Source organism: Pyrus communis, chromosome 3 (assembly GCF_963583255.1).
Source record: "Pyrus communis chromosome 3, drPyrComm1.1, whole genome shotgun sequence".
In the NCBI taxonomy this organism is placed as follows: Eukaryota; Viridiplantae; Streptophyta; class Magnoliopsida; order Rosales; family Rosaceae; genus Pyrus; species Pyrus communis.
Genome location: NC_084805.1, coordinates 30,318,848 through 30,328,369, shown reverse-complemented (window position 1 = coordinate 30,328,369; position 9,522 = coordinate 30,318,848). Strand labels below are relative to the sequence as shown.

The following is a 9,522-nucleotide window of genomic DNA, read 5'->3' as shown; positions in this document are numbered from 1 at the left end:
AGGGGATCATAAAACTATCGCTAATGAAATATGTTCTACTTTTTTTTTATGCCCTGAAATTTTGCGAGACATGGAAACATTTCTGAACTTTCAAGTCATTGAGCTGGTTCATTTGTCTTAAATACATAAGCTCCTGCAATTTTCCCAGTCCATCAACTTCTCACCCTTTTGCTTTTTGCTTGGAATTCTGAACAAAAAAGTTGCAACCATAACCTACAAACATTTCAAGTTACACTTGAAAATTTGATCCAACGAAAGGTCTGTTTGTAAGGCTATTTCGTCTTTAAAGTTAGAACACACAAGAAGAAAGGTCACTCACACTGACAGTTCCATCTCCGGCACGCCCGTTGAAGAGGACTCCCCAGCCCGGAATATCCTCTGTTATGCTTCTTGTCATCCACAAAACAATCAGCATCTGCAGAAAACGCTAGTCATAATAACTGGAGGACACATCCATACTCGAAAACTATGCAAAACTGAGTACTTGGGGACGCACCGAAAACAAAGCCAGTACCATCTTCTCAGCAAAAGCCATTGGACCTGCCGGTTGCCGCATTAACACTTGTAAGTTGATTTGGAAATACACATACACAGAAGGCGTTCTCTAGTGCCTAAAATTAGATACTGAACATTGGGCCAAAAGAAAAAAAGAACATGGCCAATACGGTAATACGATGTGTTACATATTTTATTATGGCATTTGGGGTATTCACAGCAATTGCCATAAAAAAAATTGGCTTTTTCGAGATATTTTTGTAAGAAACACTTTTTCTCATCAAGCTTTAATACCAGTTCTTTCATCAGAAACACGTTGATTTTTTTTATAACAGTCCTACTCCCTCAAAAACACATTTGAACTTTTTTTGCCTAATTTAGTTAGAAGCAGTTTTAGTTGTCAAAAAATTCACACAACAATGCGTGATTGATTTAGAATACACCAAAATTGGATGCTGATTGCATGCAACTTGCTATAAGTTTGAGAGTTCCTACCTAGCAATTCGAGCTCCTTCTTCAAATGGGCCTTGTCTAAATAAACAGAGAGAATCTGGCCTAAACTCCTTGAGCAACACAAGCAGCAAAGCAAACCCCACAAAGCCAAGAACATCAACAATGCCGAAGGGAAGGCGAAACAGAACCAGGTGCTGAAGGCGATCAGAGCTGCTTGTGGGAATTAGCTCTTCCATATTCCAATCAATATGAGATTGACACCTGTCCCCGTCAGAGTGCTCATCCCTCCTATGGTTATGGAGTACAACACCCCCAGAATCACGGCTTTGCAAAAGTTGCTCACAACCACGGATTGGTCGGGACCCGTCGAAAACTGCTGGAGAATTCCGGTGGCTACGGGCATCATCATCACCGCAGTTGCCACGTTGTGCATCCACATGCTGATGAATGCTGCGGTCCCACATATTCCCAGCAGCAGCAATGGCGGATTCAAGGGATCTCCGCAGAACACTAGTAATACTAGTTAAATGAACTTGTAAAAATTTGTAAATATGTTACTAGTATAAAGTAAACACTTTAATTAATATTTTAATAATAATTCAATCATCGAAAGATTTTTTATTGTGCCTAAACACTGCCTATTAGATCAAGTGTTATAATACAATTTATTGGAAACTTGAAAAAGGAAATTCTAACCAATTTTATTATGACACTTGATGTACCAAACAATATTTCCGGCACATTAAAAACTTTCTCTCAATCATCAATGACCATGACATATAGATGGTTTCTTTAGCAATAACAAATATTATTCATGTACCTCTGAAGTCCAAAGTTCGATTCTCCTTCACTAAAATTGCTTGAATCCAAAAAAGGAATTATTTTAAAAACCCTAAGCGGATGGTATGCGACAGGGTTTGAGCACAATGTGGCTCTCACCCTGGTAGGATTCGAGTGCTAAAACAGTCAATTCTTAAGTTGTGACACGTATTAATGTTGTTGAAAATATATTTATGTTTGCTTTATAGACGTCAATAATATTTTGTGGAAGATGTATCACATTTTATATTACTATTTATTTTTGTCTTATTATTTCTATAAAAAAACAATATAAAATATTAACGTGGTTTAACCGTGACCATCCAAAATAGAAGGGCACGGGAGGGCATCGAAAGTGGAAGGCAAACAAGCCTTGTCCTTTTAATATGGGCTAAGTACTCATTAGGTTCTCTCTCTCTCTCTCTCTCTCTCTCTCTCTCTCTCTATATATATATATATATATTATAATATTTATACATTAATGTTCCTCAATCTTGAAGAATTATCATAGTTAAATATACCCAAATCTTTCATCAATTTGGCATATATATATATATATATTTATATCCTATATCTACGACTACAATTGTCAGAAAGATGATATTAATTATAATAACCAAACCCACAAAAGAAAACGAACAACTAAGAATTAGACATCAACTATTTCTTCGTTTTCTTTATTATATGGTAAAAGATGATAAACTTCAAGCAATCCAAAGTTCACTAGTGCATAAAACAACGCATTAAAATATGATTTGATCATCGTCCTGAAAATTAGTTAAATTCTACCAATTGATACAAAAAAGAGGAATTGCTTAAAATGCTCCCAAGACTTCTCCGACACAAAGACGTGATAGTAACCGACGGCAGAGATGGCGGCAGGATCAGCCACCATCTCATCCCTGGCGGAAATGACAAGCAGATATTTGATGCCGTCCTCCACTATGAACTCGCCCCCTTCAACGTTCACAAACACCAACTTGTTCTGGCCTTTGGTTTCCAATTGCTTGTTGTAGTCCGTCACTGCAGAGTTCCCGATATCTTTCAAATGGGGTCGATCGCTGATGTGTACGGCTCGCGATGGCCGACCAGAAGGCTCCATCGGTCCGAGGCAGCGACCACTAAAGGAAGGAGGACGAGGGCGAAAAGGAGGAGGTATTGAGGGCGCATCATGACCGTTGTTTTCTTTATTTTGTTGAAGATTTTTACGGCACACCACACAAATGACAAGTGATGACCTCAACTGGTGCATGGCTGGATTATACATGTGACGCAGATGCATGTATGATGAAGGGCTCTTTATTTTTTCGTACAAATTTAACAGATTTTAATTATATTTGTTGAACTGACCATATGCTTTGAACCTGCACTCCTTCGCATTAAGTTTCATTTAATTTTGTGATGTGATTTCTTCCAATATTTGTTTGCTACATTATTTGGTTTGTGATTCTCACATACGTCTCCGAGAAGAAAATACGAACTTTATCAAAGTTCAGTAATATCCTTAAGTAACGTTTCGCATTATTCATGACAAGGTCCTCATAACTTTGAAATCCAATCACTCATCTAAAAGGTCAAATATGTTTTAGTGATATTTAATCATTATCTCTAACCGTCAATAAATAATTGTACTTACAGAGTGTAAGTATCGTAGCTATTCTCCACTTTTAGGGTGCTAATGTCATTTTGTGCTATAATAAGCATGCATATTATGATGGCTAACGATTTTGTTTTAAGTCACTTAAGTGGATAGTCTGGTGTAATTGTGAATACAAAGTTTTGGGAAGAAACTTGTAATTCAATGAAATAAAAAGTTTATTCATTTTTTCTACTCTTTAATTGTTAAAGTTATTTGTGAGTATTTTCAATTGCCACAGAAAAGAACAAGTATTGTTTATTCATGTTTTGTATGTCTTTGAGGGGAGTTGGGAGAGGTGACCGTCTAGCTAGCTCCACCAACCAATGCAAGGTTCTTTAAGGGTTGTCTTGTGTTGTGCACCTCAAAGGAGTTGAGAAAGGTAACTGTCCAGACTCAGACTCGGACTCTTATGCGAAGGTAGTTACGCTTCTAATGGATGTTGAATTAAGCCTTATATTGATGCTTATGATGGTTAACTGTGATTGTATTCAAGTTTTTCACTCACTTAAGAATGAGTTTGTTTTTTATTTTTTTGGTAATGTTATTAGGGAGCTTAATTATTTTTCTTTTAATAAATCATTTATAGATCTAGGTAAGTAAAGCAATTCCAAAAATTATTTTCCCTGTTTTATTTGTTAAAAATAGCTATTTCCTACATTTGGTTTGTGATTCTCACAGACATTCAGTAAACAATTCGGCCCTTCTCGATTAAAAATAATAACTTAACTTACAAAAGATCAAGAAAATTAAGAATTAAACATCAAATTTTCACTCAATTTCTTTATTATAATGAAAGGAGGTGATATCTTCAAGCAATCCAGAGTGCATTAGAGCATATTAAAGACAACGATGAAAATACGAAATTATCATAATCTCCATAAAATTATTTTGTTTTTGACAATTAATGAAATGAGATCAATTGCCTGAAATGCTCCCAAGCCTTCTCCCACATAATGCCCTCATAATCGTCAGTAGCAGTGGCAACAATGGAATCAACCACCGACCCTTTTTTTTCAAAAATGACAAGCCGGTAGTTGATGCCCGCCACCACCTGACTGTCACCCCGGACGACGCTCTGAAACGGCAACTTGTTATAGCCTTGGGCTTGCTTGTTGTACTCCGACACGCGAACTCTGCGATCTCTTTCACATGGAGGTCACTCGTGTTCTTTATGGGCTGCCAACAACAGGTTATAAGGCCCCATCGGTTTGCGGCAGTGGCCACCGGAGGAAGGAGGATGAGTGCGACAATGAGGCGGCAGTGAGGGCGCAACGTGACCGTTGATTTCTTCAATCCGTTGAAGTTTCTTTAACTGGCTCTACTCCACAGACGACAAGCGATGACTGATGACCTGCATTAGGGGATGGCAAGATATATAGGTGGTGGTTGGACGTGCATAACGGATTAGGATCCTCTTCTGAGCTAAATGTGAGGATCCTCCTGAGCAAGCTCATGGGGTCGTTCAAATTTTATCCAACGGCTACAAACAGGGAGCCCCTCTAAAAGTTGTAATAATTGTAACCTTTGGATAAAATTTGAACGGCCATATGAGCTTGCTCAGGAGGATCTTCACCCTTAGCTCAAGAGAGGATCTTGATCTGTGCATAATGGGCAGGAAAGTAAAGGGTTTGGCGTACATGGAAGGTTAGATATATATATATATATATTTTAGTACATCGATATTATATACACTAAAAGTGAGAGTTCGGCTAAGCCAAACAATGAGCAGCCTAATTTGGTATCAAATTCACCTTCCACGAGATTCGTACATGGAAGGTTAGATATTGATTTGTGTATTCTGGATATTACTGTCCATTATCGGGTCATTCGGGGATTTTCTTCGCGATTGCTTTCTTGATATATTTAGGGTATGGTGTTACCCTTAAGTAGACTATAGTTATCTGTATTTATAAAATGAGAAGGCAAAAATGGTGAAACTTTTAGTATCCTATAATGCTTTACTTTCATAGAAAGGTATAGAGAACAACCCTAACAAAATAAGGACAAAATAGTAATTTTAATTAAATCTTCAACCCAGGAGACCAATATAAAAGAAAGGATAAATATCAGTTTACTACCCTCAAGTTTCGTGGGTTTCAAAATTTGGTACATGAAACTTTTTTCATCCCAAAGTCATACCTAAAGTGTTAATTTTGGGACAATCTCATACATCTGTTAAGTTTTCCGTTAGAACTTTTGTTAATTGATGATGTGGCACCCACGTGGACAATTACTGGGCACCACGTGTCAATATGGGCCCACTTCAATATTAAAAAATTAAAAAAAAAAAAAAAAAAAAAAAAAAAAAAAAAAAACCGTACCCACCTTCTCCCCCGCACCCTCTCTCATTCCCTTATCTTTTCTACAGCCAGCACCTATTCCCTCATTTCTCTATTATGCACCTGCACCACCCTACATTCTCTTCTCTGCACCTGCATCCATTCCCTCCATTCTCTCATTTGCACCTGCAATTGAAGAGGCTTTGCTCAATCAGGGTCTTTGCGGTGTTGGTGGAATCAAGGATTGAAATGGGGATGAAATCGATGCCGTATCGGGAAGCATGGTGGATGAAAGAGGTGTGATATCCCATCCCTAAAATTATTATTTTATTTTATTCTTGACGTATTTCGAAGATTTGATTGGAACTAGTTCTTTATTTCTCCAAATTTAAGAAAATCGAAGTGAGGGGTACTTTAGTCATTTCTAATTTCTCAACCTTTTCGGTCAACTCTTGAATTGGTTAGGTAGAGTTCGATTCCATGAGCGCGTAGGCGTAAACAGATTTTTTTTCCGAGTCGGAACAGAGAAGTTAGAGTCGTTGAAGTTGGTGGCATTTTGGTAATTTTACCAAAATGCTATAATTGGAGTGAAACCTCCTGAAAAGGGGAGAGGTTTCAGAAAATGGAAAGGGGGAGCTGCCTAACCGTTTTAGGGAGAATTGGACCCATAAACCCACCAAACTTGACCCGCTTGTATCTTCTTCATTCGAGCTCCGTTTTGGGTGATCTTGGTGTCCATGGAAAGCTCTTGACGAGCCCTACATTTCTGTAATGTTAGATTTGCCCATTTCTTTTCCATCTTTGCAGTTCGAGGTCGCAAAGCCCACAACTTTTCCGGCGGTTTTATCATTTTTCCGACGATTCCGGCAATGATTTCCTTCGAGTGAGGTATGAAACTTCATCTACTCTTCAAAATATTCAAGTGGGTATGCTTAGTTTGTCCTTTCGTATTCATTTTAGAGTTGGGTGTTTTGAACCCTAGAAATCCGGTTTTCTCCGGTGAAATTGGACGGTTTCCGGTTAGAATTTATCGTTGGCCTAGTTGTGAAAAGTGTTTCCCTTGTTGATCTCTAGCTACCACGTAAATTTGAGCTCATCTAGTTAATGTTGAAAATTCGGTGTTTCTAAACCCTCCATCTTGACTACCACCGCGTGTGGCGGTGCGTGGGATCGTTCACAAGTGTTTTCTAGGTTCCAAATACCTTCTAGTGACCCTGTGAACCTATGTCTAGCTCGGTTTCCAAAGATTCATTTGTTTGGTGTGGTGATCAATTTGGACCGCCACTTGTTTGTGTGATTGACGACAATCCGACCGTTGGATCATAATGAAACTTTAGTATGTTATTCTCAAAGCATAATGTGGACTTTGGGAAGTTATGGATCATAAATCTAATTTGCGAATCGTTGTGGACCCCATCGTTGACCGAGAGTTGAATTATGGTTAACATGTCTCAGAACGTTCTAAATAATAAAATTAGTACTATGGGAGACTTAAAGTGAAGTCTAGTGGGCCTACATTGGTTAGAGAGTGACTTGAACATATGTGATATGGTTATTACCTTGATTTCTTATATTGGTATCATCTGTGAATTTGACTTGGTCTTACAATGTGATTCTATTGAAATGTGATTATATATATATATATATATATATATATATATATATATATATATATATATATATATATATATATTTATTTATTTAGCCATAGACCTATGTTTATTAAACATGATTTGGCTTGTGTACTGATGATGATCGTGATATGTGATTTGACGTGCATATTTGAAAGGTGGTTGATTTACATAGATGGTATGATATGATGAAATGTGAGTGACTTTAATATATGTGAATATGAAATAGTTTTATAATCATTTTTCCTATAAATTGTTAATTTTTCATATTTAGCCAATGATATAGTTATATGAAGTGGGATTTGACGTGCATATTGGAAATATGGTTTGTTTTCTATAAGTGGCTTGATTTGATGCGGTGATGGCTAGTGGTGGACCTTTAACCCATTGCCATGGGGTTTGTTGCTTTGAAACATATGTCAATGCTCGTTTCATTATTTCATTCCTTGTTTCGTTGAGCCTTTATAACTTGAGTAACTTGATTTATGTGTTGTTTCATAGATTGTTGGTTATGCAATGTACTCCGCGATTCCGTTGAGTGATGGTCAGGAATCGTATCCTAGTTTGGATTCCGTTGAGTGATGGTCCGGAATCCTTCCTACTTCACTCCGCGATTCCGTTGAGTGATGGTCAGGAATCGTATCTTGGTTTGGGTTCCGTTGAGTGATGGTCTGGAATCCCTCTTACTCTGGATCCCATTGAGTGATGGTCCGGGATTGTATCCACCTTAGTTCATTGAGTTTAGTTTGAGATGGTTGCAAAGGTGTAGGCTTTGGATGAACTGTGTCGCCCTAATTCTACTTTCATTGTGTGTATGTGAATATGGGTGTGAGATGTTATGGTTGTTTGAAATGAACTTTTGGATGTCTGGGTGACTCCTCAGAGTTTTCAAAAGTTTGGTATTGATTTCTTATGAAAGATTTATATTCAAGGTTTATAAATTGTGATTGATGGCTGGTTTTATTATTGTATCACATGCTTATTTTATTGTCCCTCACCCGAGCCTCTCAGCTTATCTGAGTGCCTGATTTGCCAGTGCACCAATTCCATAATATTGGCATTGACTTTACATATGACATGTCTGGGTAGATTATGAGAAACCACTTGATATTTTGGTTCCGTTGAGTAATCTGGAACCCAATGTTGTTGGATTCCGTTGAGTGGTCCGGAATCTTTGCTCTTGTTCATTCCGTAAGGTGATCTTAGAATCCTAAATTCGAGTAGATGGGAATTACCCACAATAGATATTGTGAAAATAAATTAGAATTACCATGTTATTATTCATAACCCAAGTTGGGAATTATGAAGAGTTCTTTAATTAAATTCGTGAAATGATATGTTATCTCACTGATTGATTCACGTAATTAAATATTAATATTGTGCTTCGTGATTCCTTGATATGTTACAAGCTATGTATTGAGATATAATGTTGGAAGTATAGTGATTGGTATGATGAAGTGTAATGTGATTTGACTTGCGTATTGGAAATGGTTGTGATATGTGATTGAAATGCATATTGAATTGCTTGGGAGATGTGAGGTTTAGTAATTGAACGATAACCCATTGTGATGTGGATTTGTACTCGATATTGCTTCGTTTCGTTGAGTTTTCATGAATTGGGTAACTTGAATCATGTCTTGTTCCTTCGAGCCGTTGTTATGCTTCTTGGACTTCCGTTCAATTCGGTTGGGTGGTCTGGAACTGAGTTCTGTTTGGATTTCGTTGAGTGATGGTCCGGAATCCCCTTTGGTGCCTTGGTCCGTTGGGTGGTCCAAAATCCCCTTTTTCCAAAGATGTAGTCTTCAACCGAATTGTGTTGCTCTAGCTTTGCATTTCGACATGTTGCATGTGTTATTGATGATGTGATGGTTAACATTATTGATTGATGTGATTATGGAATGACGTTGGATATGAGTGTGGTTATCATGAGTATTTTAGTTGATTAATATTTCTAGATAATAATGTGTACTTTGTTAATTCTTAATTATGTTACACACAATGAAATGCGATTTTATGTGGGAAACGTGATGAATTATGTAATGGATGAAGTGGAAATGTTAATCGTCATGTGGGATTGTTATGTCGGATATCATTGTTATTGTTATGATTAGACTTGTTGATAAATGTGGCTAGAGAATGGTATTGTGCTTCGTTGGTTCTTTGAAAGGATATATGTTGTGAATTGCGGTATCATGTCGCGACATAA

General features: G+C 37.4%; 1 pseudogene; it reads right to left on the bottom strand.

Moving 5' to 3' along the window:
* Window positions 1-117: 117 nt before the first annotated feature.
* LOC137728645 (uncharacterized) lies at window positions 118-2,869 on the bottom strand (annotated as a pseudogene).
* Window positions 2,870-9,522: the final 6,653 nt, after the last annotated feature.